Raw genomic sequence first — 10,268 nt, 5'->3', positions numbered from 1 at the left:
GCATAATGCTCATATGTGTGATGTCAGGATGTCACAACGTCACACATGCGATGTTGGGCCCCACAATCGCCCTCACAAGCTGGTGCCTCTGTGGCCCTACAAAAAATTTCACCGCACATCACTGGCTGATAGTGTTATACCTGAGCTCTGATTTCACTCACTTCCAATGGCTCATGGTGGGTAAGATAATAAAAAAACACACCAGAGATCTACTGTAAGGTGGATGACTGGCTTCCCAAATTGACCAGACGAAATCTCAGGCAGTTGAACAATTTTATTATTGGTTTGTCGGCAAAACAATATGGAGCAGTAGGGAAAAAAACCATTCCTCATTCTGCCCGACCCATGGGCATACACAGAGTGCTTTTATACCTTTTTGACAGAGTGAAGTGAAGATCAGCCTTTCTGCAGTACTTCATCAACCAATCAAGAGAGAGCACCCCAAGATGCAAAGTCACCCGCCCAACTCTACTAGGTGGCGTTATGTACCTGGTACCTTCATACACGTGTCTATGTGGAATTTTACAGGCACAATTGTGGTTGTGCTCTACTTATAATTTGCGGTGGGCTACATCCTCTTGCTCTTGTGGTTTATGCTAGAATTTCTTAGAAGTGCTGTGTGTGGTTAGATCTTTGCATTAGATGTGCAAACATGCTGTGCCTGTAAACAGAGAGATTTAGAATTGAATATACAAAATGGAGTTCTTCTTGCTCTCCTGCGTGGCCTGACCAGGATTATTCTGGCCCTGGTCATTGCCACCCTATATTCCCTCCTCTTCAATATGGAGATGAAGAACAGGTCTGCTTCTGCATCTCCATTTGATTGACCCAACACACTACAGTGTTTCCTGGTGTTTCCTGCTTGGTAGGGGGTTGGACTGGATGGCCCTTGTGGTCTCTTCCAACTCTATGATTCTACAGAGGAGCCAGCAGCTTCCCATGCTCCAATGTTAGGCCAAAGGATGGGCAACAGAGAGCAAAGTAAGTGAGGAAGCTTCTGCTGACTTTTCCCAGCTTGTTATTCAGCTTGTCTCAGAAGGGCTACCAGAAGCTGTATTGAGAGACTTAAGAGCCCTCAGAAGATTGCTGGGCTTCAAAGAAGTATGTAGGGCAGAAGAAGGCTAACTGGAAGCTTGCTCAAATGTTAGGTTTTTGACTTCCAGGGAAATAGTGCAAGGCAGATAGATAACTTCGGGGTGGGGGCTGCCTTTTCTACTGAACAGTTAAAATACCTAGGAACCTCCGGCTGTGATCAGGAACTAGCAGTCATTAAAGACATTAGTACATTGCTTTACTTAAATCAAATAGCAAAATATTTCACAAACAGACCTACATTTTGTTACCTGGCACATTCAGACCTTCATTTTGAAACTTCTTAACTTAAGGTATACAAGCTAGTGTTTCTAAAACAAATGAATAACGTGCATTACTAAACAGTTTCTTAAAAGTGCTACCACACATACACATGAGGTTGGAAATCTTTCCTAAGGGGGAAATAATAATTCATTGTTAGGATAGACACCATCAGCTAATTCATAGGGCTATACACAAACTCTGAGAGCCTGTAGATTAAGGCATTCAGTCTGCAGAACTGTCAGTGTAAAATAACCATGAAAGTTTTTTTTTTCCTGCTTCAGCTTGATGCTATAAAGCAGAGTAAAAATGCTTGCTGAATTTAAGCCTGGTTCAGCTTTTGATTAATCTATTTCCATAACTCCTAAGCATTTTCTGTTGAAGTTTTTAGCCTTCGTGTTAGACCTAACTGGGAACACATATTTGCATTATACAAACATCATTTTTGTCGAAGCACAAGTGCCACTTTCTACTACATTGCATTTCCATTTGAGGCACAACAAAAAAATCGCAATACAGACTTTTGGCAACAAAGGGTTCTTTCTCTCAGGTGGGCCATGAATCTATAATGGCCACACTAGTCTTCAGAGATACTAGGATACTATAGTTGCTGGAAATCTAAAAGCCAAGGGGCTTTAGCCACTGTTTCCAAAACTTTATGTCAGCAGGAAAATACACAGTTCTCTCTCAGCTCAGTACTGGGCTTCAATGCAAATCAGTGGGTTTCAAAAGTTCCTACACAGTTCTAAAGGCCAGGAATATATATATATATATATAACAATTGGAGGTTTGTCCTAGCTGAGCATTTGGCTACAGAAAGAATGGCTATTGTTCCAGTTTGCCAGAATCAGGAGAGGCTTGCATTAGATATCAGTGGGCTACCAGAAGCTTCTCCCATCATTTCCAAAGCCAGAACTGAGGGGTGCACCTGGCCAGCTCTTCCAGTTACATCCCCAACCCAGCTATAGCCCTGTATCACCTATGGAGTTGCTGGAACCCTCCCCATATCTGTATAACCTAGGGAGTTGCTGGAACCCACCCCATGGTTCAATTTCTGAAACTGTTTTGGGTCTGTTCGCTCAAGTGAGGCAGGTACACTGCCCTTCCTTCCAAATTAAGGATACTGCTTTGGGGGCAGGTAGACTTCTACTGTGGATCCCACTCAATTGATGCCTCCCATACAAATATACATACATACATACATACATATATAAGGGTCTAAGATTTACTGCGTCTCCTTGTCTCCTTGATGTTTGGTGCTGCATAAGATGGACATTCCTCAACCCGTGCGTCGAGTGACAGCGTCCGGAGTGTCACAGCAGGGGCTACTTCGGTTTCCCATGCGCTGGGCGTCTTTTGCCGGTCAGACGCTGCAAGGGGAAACTGGTGCACCGTGCGCTGGGTACCCACTCCTGATTAGGTACAGCAGGGTGTGGATCCAGGGGGTCATCTCAGGCACTTTCACCGGATGGAATGGATACCTCACCACCTAGGAATGAAGAGGGTCTCGTCTCCCTTCCTTCAAGGATTCACTCAGGGACTCGCTAGCGTCAGGCTGGAACCATCGTGTCAGGCTCCGCAAGGCTACACGCTGTTCGCTCGAGTGATTTCCTGTAGATAAAAAACAAAGGAGGGGGGAGAGAGAGAGATTGTCCTTGTAGCTGCCGCTGCTGTTTTAGAACTTCTTGCTGGTTAGTCCACCACCAAACTCTCCGAGGTAGTGCGTCCCACGTATTGGACATTGAGGTGTGTCTGGCACACAGAAGTCATCTCTGGGATATAGCAGCAGTGCCTTACAGCAGTCTTTGCCGAATTTCACAAGGCTTGCAACAGGATTCCACGTCTGGTCCATCTTTCAGGATCTCCCCGTGGTTTCTCTTTCCTTCCACAGAACTTCATGCATGTGCAGGGTTAAGGAGGGGTCCTTTAAATCCGTATTTGCCTCCCATCCAGCTGCCGACGGCTGAGTTCTGCTAGGATACTGAAGCCTGTTTTTCAAATTATGCAAAGTCTTGTGGTTTCTAGAAGAAGAAAAAACTTACAGCTGCTTTGTAGCAACGGGCTGTTTCCGTGAGACATAAAATTTTTTAAAGTCAAAGCATTTAGAGCAGTAGTGTTTTTGTAAGCTGAAACGTGGACCTCCAAAGCATAACATCTTTTTCTCCCTACTTTCACAGCAACGGTCTTGGTCACACAATGTCACACAATAGAATGTCCGAAATGGCAACACCAGCCAGGCACAGCCACAGTCTCTAAGTGCAGGTTGCAGGAGAAAGCAAGTTGTGCAAATACAAATCATGCAGAATCGCTTGTGTAACCAAATAAGGGGGGTTACGCCACACATCTCTGCCGGAGGTTTGAGAGACTGCTTGAGATTTTTCGCAGCCTGTCTTCCAATGGTAGTGTTAGATTCAAACAGACAATGTCTTTACACACAAATCTCCATTCAGTATAACTTCCTTCTACCTTATCCTGAATTCTTTAGTTGATAAACATTCATTTCATTAAAATATGTAGTTCTACAAATTTTCCAACGTTGCTGTCACAAAAACATATGAAATGGGGTTGCAGGTAGGAGGGTAAAACCCTTTAAACATAGTTTGCTTTTAGAAGGACTCAAGTGTCTCTTTTCCCCCATTCTTGTAAGTTTCCCCAAAATTAAAATCTGCACAGCTCCAACAGGACTTGGGAAAAGATGTTAATTGTTCAAATAAAATCTATTGTCTCTTGCGTTGTGAACTACTTAAGTACATGATTTTTTTCTTTTCTTTTCTTTTGAAGCCAGCTGAAGCATATGAAAACATTTTCTGAGCACCGTTACTGGCATTTTGTCAGTATCCTGTGCGGCGGTAGCCTCATTTCTAGTGTGGTGAATAGCATTTTAAAGGTTGCAGAGATGATTTTTCTGAACCAATCCGCTGTCTGTTTGTACAGCCCTTTTAGGCATAAAATCAGTCTGATGCTTCTTTTGGCTTTTTGGTGCTGTTTCAAGGATATTTAAAAACAGAATACTGGGTGCCTATGTTTATAACAAAGTCCAGATGCAGGTAACTCTTAAGTCACCTTGACCATGGCTCCTTGCCATGCCTGCCAAACCGATGAACTCTCTTCTGCTGGGACCCCCTTGTCCCATCTTTCTCCGAACACTCTTCCTTCCTCTTTTACATTGACCGAGACATCTCCGTCCTTTAAGGTCCAGTGGTTCCTTTCCCTAGCAACTGACCTTCACCAGTGACATTTGAACCCCTTCTGGTTCCTCACTGGTCCTTGAGCCATCATTTGTTGCTGTTTAACCACTGCCTTTCTCTTCATCTTCTTTCTCACAATGCCTTTCTTCTCTTTGGGGAATACTGGTTTCCACCACCTTTTTTTTCTCTGAACTTGTTGTTGGCAGGACTTGTAAATTAAATTTCTTTTATAGCATTCTGAATTTATCTATCATGAATTCTAGGGAAATCACATTTTTCCCTCCTCTTGACCATACTCCTCCCATTTATGGCCCTGTAAAGTATCCCCTCATTCACAGCACACACTGCAAACTTTGCCACACATACCATGCATTGGACACTTTACCACACTCTACCTCCCAGTTTTTCCTTGTTTCCTAAGTGTCTATTTGTCAGGGGACCTCCTCCCTACTGACTACTAACATACACATTTTCCTCCTCCCTTTGCCTCTTACCCAAAGCGCCTGGTTCCCCAGTTGACCTCTGATTAACTGAGTACTACCAACACGCTGGAGATGTGATCAGGATCTCCCTTCCCCTCATTAAAGGGGGCCAATTCCCTTCAAGGTACCTTTTCCCTTTCTACTTACCCCAGCCGGCTTTTCCTGTTCTTCCCTTCCAACCTCGGTCCTTTTGCCTCTTCGTCCAGGGCACGGAAACTCAAGGGCCACCTCTGATCCTCCGGAAAAAGTCTGCCGGTGTGCACCAGACCAGAGGCGCCGTTAGGAATCTGCGCCCTGTCCAGTGGGGCAAAAGGGGACTGCCTCTGGTTCAGGGAAATGCCCTCATCCGAGTCACGGCACCAGAAATGTAAGGTGGATGACTGGCTTCCCAAATTGACCAGACGAAATCTCAGGCAGTTGAACAATTTTATTATTGGTTTGTCGGCAAAACAATATGGAGCAGTAGGGAAAAAAACCATTCCTCATTCTGCCCGACCCATGGGCATACACAGAGTGCTTTTATACCTTTTTGACAGAGTGAAGTGAAGATCAGCCTTTCTGCAGTACTTCATCAACCAATCAAGAGAGAGCACCCCAAGATGCAAAGTCACCCGCCCAACTCTACTAGGTGGCGTTATGTACCTGGTACCTTCATACACGTGTCTATGTGGAATTTTACAGGCACAATTGTGGTTGTGCTCTACTTATAATTTGCGGTGGGCTACATCCTCTTGCTCTTGTGGTTTATGCTAGAATTTCTTAGAAGTGCTGTGTGTGGTTAGATCTTTGCATTAGATGTGCAAACATGCTGTGCCTGTAAACAGAGAGATTTAGAATTGAATATACAAAATGGAGTTCTTCTTGCTCTCCTGCGTGGCCTGACCAGGATTATTCTGGCCCTGGTCATTGCCACCCTATACTACAAAGAGAGAGGGAGGTGGAATGGATGTTCTGAGCCATAACGTTTCTGCTCCAGCCAGTATCCTGCTTGTGTCAGTCTAGATCAAGGAAACTAGTATCACAGCTGTGCTGAAACACAGCTTCCTGGGAGCATTTCTGCAGTAGGCTGGGTCACTGCAGGTTCTGACGATGACAGCTCCCAGCTTCAGCAGGGCCGAGGCAGCCACAGCTACAGAGAAAAATCAGCAGCTCCGATTCGAGAAAGCTGCCAATAATTCATTTCACACCATTGATTCCGGGGCGCAAATACCTCATCGCTATGAATTTCCCAGAGGGGGCAGAGAGCCAAGGAGGCAGGCAGATGCTTCTGCTGCTCAGACAGGCTGAGAGGAAATTAGAATAAATAACTCGCCTTTCTGACATGTAACTAGAAAGGTCTTTTGTGAAAATTCCATGGAAAGACGCCTCGCTGTAGAGGAGACTGCCACAACACTATTGATTTCCACTGGCCGGGGCTTAAAAAAATAAACATAAACATAAAAGGATATGCGATTCTCTCCCACGTTGAGTAGCCAGGTCGCGAAAGGGGAGGTAGGGGGCGGGGAAGGGAGAGAGTAGACTGGTAGAAGCATTGGCTGTTGCTCTTTCCCCCCACCCCACCCCACCCGAAAAGGACCATCTCAGAGGCAGTAATGCTTTGAATACCACTTGCTGGAGACCACAGGAGGGGAACGTGGTTTTGTGCTGATGTCTTGCTTGAAGGTTTCCCACAAGCCTCTGGGTTGCCACTGTGAGAACAGGATGCTGGACTAGATGGGCCACGGGCCTGATCCTGCAGTCTCTCCTTATATTCTTATAGCAACAACACATCATCCTTCTCCTTGCCCGAAAAACTTCCACTGACTTTGCTGAAGACCCACATGTCAAGCCCATGGAAGGAGACCAAGTATGATCAATGATTCAAGATTTTACTCACTAGGCAACCCAGCCTCCCACGCAGGCATGATGTTATGCCATGAGATGCTATTCTGATCTGGAAACTGCTGGAACAAAAACATAACAAGAACTGAATCTTGTGGTGGTTGTTACCTCTGGGACCGGTGGGGTGAAAGGCAGGGAGCCCAACAGTAGGTGGAGCCAGAGTTAATGACAGACAAGAGACAGAGCCAATGACAGGCAGAGCCATCTAATCCTAGTCTTGTCCCCATCCTCCTCCCTGCTGGGCTGCACAAGGCTGATGCGGAGATGCAGAGCTCATCCATACTGCTGCTTAAAGTGCATACTAAATGCTTCATGTACCTCCATTAATGTTCCATTGTCCATATGTCATTTTCTTCCAAATCTGTGCCTTCCCAGTATTTCATTTCCCTCAGTCTAGATTTTCCCCTAGCAGGGGTAAGGAGAGCAGCATGAGAAAATCCAGATTGAGGAAGGAAGGGGAAAGTGTAGGAAGACAGTGATTTGAAGGAGAACAGCATATGGAATTAAGGGAGGTGCAAGACACACTTAAAATCAACATTAAACCGCAGTATGGATGAGTCTTAGGGAGGAAGAAGCTGCCAGGCAGTGCCACCCCCAAAGCTGGTTGGAAGCAAGAAGGGAAGCAGTTGGTGGGGAAGTGCTTTTTTTGCCCTCACGGACCAGCTTCCATTTAACTGAATTAATCCTGTTTCCTACTGAGGCTTCCAAGTGTGTTAAGAGACACCAGATTTCTGCACAGTTAGCTACATCTCACCTGTTCCATGCTCAGCTCCCCCTCTTCTGTTACAATATTTATGAAAGAAGCTTTTTTTTTTTGACGGGCTTCTGTATGTGTGGAGGGGGAACTGCCAGCCGAAGGCAATGCACATCCACCTCTGTTGCCAGCTGCACCGGCTCACCTGGAATCATCCTCATGCCACCTCCGTCACGAAGCTTCCTCAGTATTCTCTCTCTCTCTCTCTCTCTCTCGTTGGCCTTTCATTTGTTCAGCCCACCACATTCTCCATGGCTGGAGGCACCATCGGTGGCTGGGTGGGAGTAGGTGGGTGGGCTCATCTTCTTCATGTTTTCCCTCTTCTCCACTGCGCTCGGTTCGTGAAGCTGAATTTAAATCAGCTCAAAAGTAACCTGACAAGCCTAATTGCGTTCCGTGGAGTGACAACCCAGGGGACATGAAAGAGGAGAGAGAAGAAAGGAACACCTGGTGGCGATGGAGGAATCTGGCCCAAAGGCAATTGGAAGTATGGAAGCCTGTGGAGTAATGCAAATGGGTCAAAACGGAATGAGCACTGAAAAGTGGCTGCTATGTCCATAGAAAGAGGCCCCTCTCTCCCACCCACCCACTCTGCTCTTGTGACTATAATGTGTTTTACACGCACACACGCACACGTCACAAGAATAAAGTGGGTCCTAGTCTACCTAGTGATTCAGTGTCCAGCTGTGTAGCGTGGGTTCTCGGTGCCCGGGGCATGTCACACATGGCACAGAGGGTGGCCACCCTAGCCCCAGCCCTCCCTGCTGACCGAGCTGTGGCAGTCTGAACTGGCAGCCAGTTAAGGGAGGAAGAGGCTCGAAGGGGCATCCCATTTGCAAAGGAGGAGGTGGCTGCCAGAGCTTCTTGCCTCTCCTCGATGGGCAGCAGTGCCCGCCCCCTGCCTCTTGGCCAGCCCAGGGGCAAGGGCATCCCTTCGCCGGCCATGAGGGGAAGGAGGTGCAACCACTGCCCCAGCCCTGAAGGCTTGGCCCGGTCACAACTTGGTGAGTGTGGGAGCTGGGAGAGGTGCACCTGGTTGTGCCCCCTCATCCCCTTTAAAAAAATTTGTGCCCAGGGCCACGGTCTCCCTGGGCCTCCCCACACTACGCCCCTGCTGGTGCCAAAGCTTGGTCTCCTGCACCATTTAATATCCCTCCACATTCTGGAAAGAATGCCTGGAAGTGAATAAGTCGGGGTGAAGGGGTATCGGTAATCTTTTTCTATAGGGCTGAAAATTTAGGTGTGGGGCGGGGAACCCTGGTTATCATGACACTACAAATTGCAACAGCAGGGACCCCATCTGAAAGGAGGTTAGATGCTCAAGCATTGCCATGCTTCAGTGTCCACACCTTTGGAAGGGAGGAGGACCAGAAGAAATCCCAAAACAACATGGCTCCTTTCCATGTGACCTTATTGTTCCCAGGTTGCCCCACCAGGTCCAGGGGCTACCAGCTGCCACTGGCGGAACGATTTGTTTGGAGAGGAAAAGAAATGGAAACCAGTGCTCCAAAGGCAGATGGTGCTGAATCCTGCTCTCCCACTGACCCAGACATACTTGCGGCTGCTAGTTGTGTGATAAAGTGTGGTCCTCACAAGCCGCCGATGGAGGGATAATCACAGCCCTTTCTCAAATGATAGGGACTCTGTTGCAGCCCAATTCCCCCGGCAAAAAAGTGTTGTTATTACAGCAATTGCTGGGAACTGGCTTATTGCAGGGGACAAAAGAAAAGAATAAGAAAGGTGAAGAAGGGAGTCATAGAGAGAGCGAGAGAGGGGAGGGAATGGCCTTTTAACAGTTGCACAAATCTTGCCAATAGAAAAGCCCAGGCCTCTGAGGATTCCCCTGGGCTTTCGTTCGCTTTCTGTGATGTGGCAGGCAGATCAAGGCAAGATGGAAGCAAGTCTGGCTTAGCAGGGCTGGGCTTGAATTTGGGAGACCTCAAAGGATTGGTTTTGGTCAGCTGTGGGCGCACCTGAAGTTAGGGATGGGTGAATCTATTCATTTTGATTTCCCTCTGCTTCAGTACCCAGTGAACTCATTCTGTTAGTGCATAAATGTACACTTTTCCTCCTCTGCTCCGACATCCCGCATGTCTCCAGAGGACTGGGGGAATCCTTAAAACAGATTTATGAGGGGAGAAGAGGAGGGAAGCTGCATCAGGCAAGGGAAAATCTTTGTGCCAATGCAACTAGTTTTCTGCTGTGCGAATACCAAACAGCAGCAAAAGCATTTGTATAGCACTTTTAACAGTTCAACACACCTCATATGCATAATTTCCCTGTGACCCTGTACCAATAGCCCATCAGTGAGTGTTATTACCATATTTACTCTGATCTAATGCTCACCTTTTTTGGCCAAATTACATTGCGAAAATTAAGGTGCACATTAGATTCAATGGCACATTTACATTCACCAGCAAATACTTTTTTTTGGTTTCAAGGATCTGAAAATTGAGGTGCCCATTAGATTTGATGGTGCATTAGATTTGAGTAAATACGGTATATTACCCCCATATTACTGATGGAAAAGCTGAGGCAGAGAAGAATTCCAGCTAGCCTGGTGAGTTCACGGCAGAAGGTGAGATTCAGACTGGGAGACATCACTCAGTC

The 10,268-nt window shown here is 46.6% G+C and overlaps 1 long non-coding RNA gene across 1 annotated transcript; it reads right to left on the bottom strand.

Moving 5' to 3' along the window:
• Positions 1 to 256: 256 nt before the first annotated feature.
• LOC148683521 (uncharacterized) lies at positions 257 to 5,939 on the bottom strand. Its single transcript, XR_015946976.1, has 2 exons — positions 2,371 to 5,939; positions 257 to 2,332 (listed from the first exon to the last, which is right to left on the bottom strand). It is a non-coding gene; the product is annotated as an uncharacterized LOC148683521 (long non-coding RNA).
• Between the last annotated feature and the right edge of the window lie 4,329 nt (positions 5,940 to 10,268).

The sequence above is a fragment of the Zootoca vivipara genome, chromosome 14 (assembly GCF_965207765.1).
Source record: "Zootoca vivipara chromosome 14, rZooViv2.hap1.1, whole genome shotgun sequence".
NCBI classification, from domain to species: Eukaryota; Metazoa; Chordata; class Lepidosauria; order Squamata; family Lacertidae; genus Zootoca; species Zootoca vivipara.
Note: the sequence above shows the minus strand (reverse complement) of the source record. Positions and strands in the feature narration are given on the sequence as shown.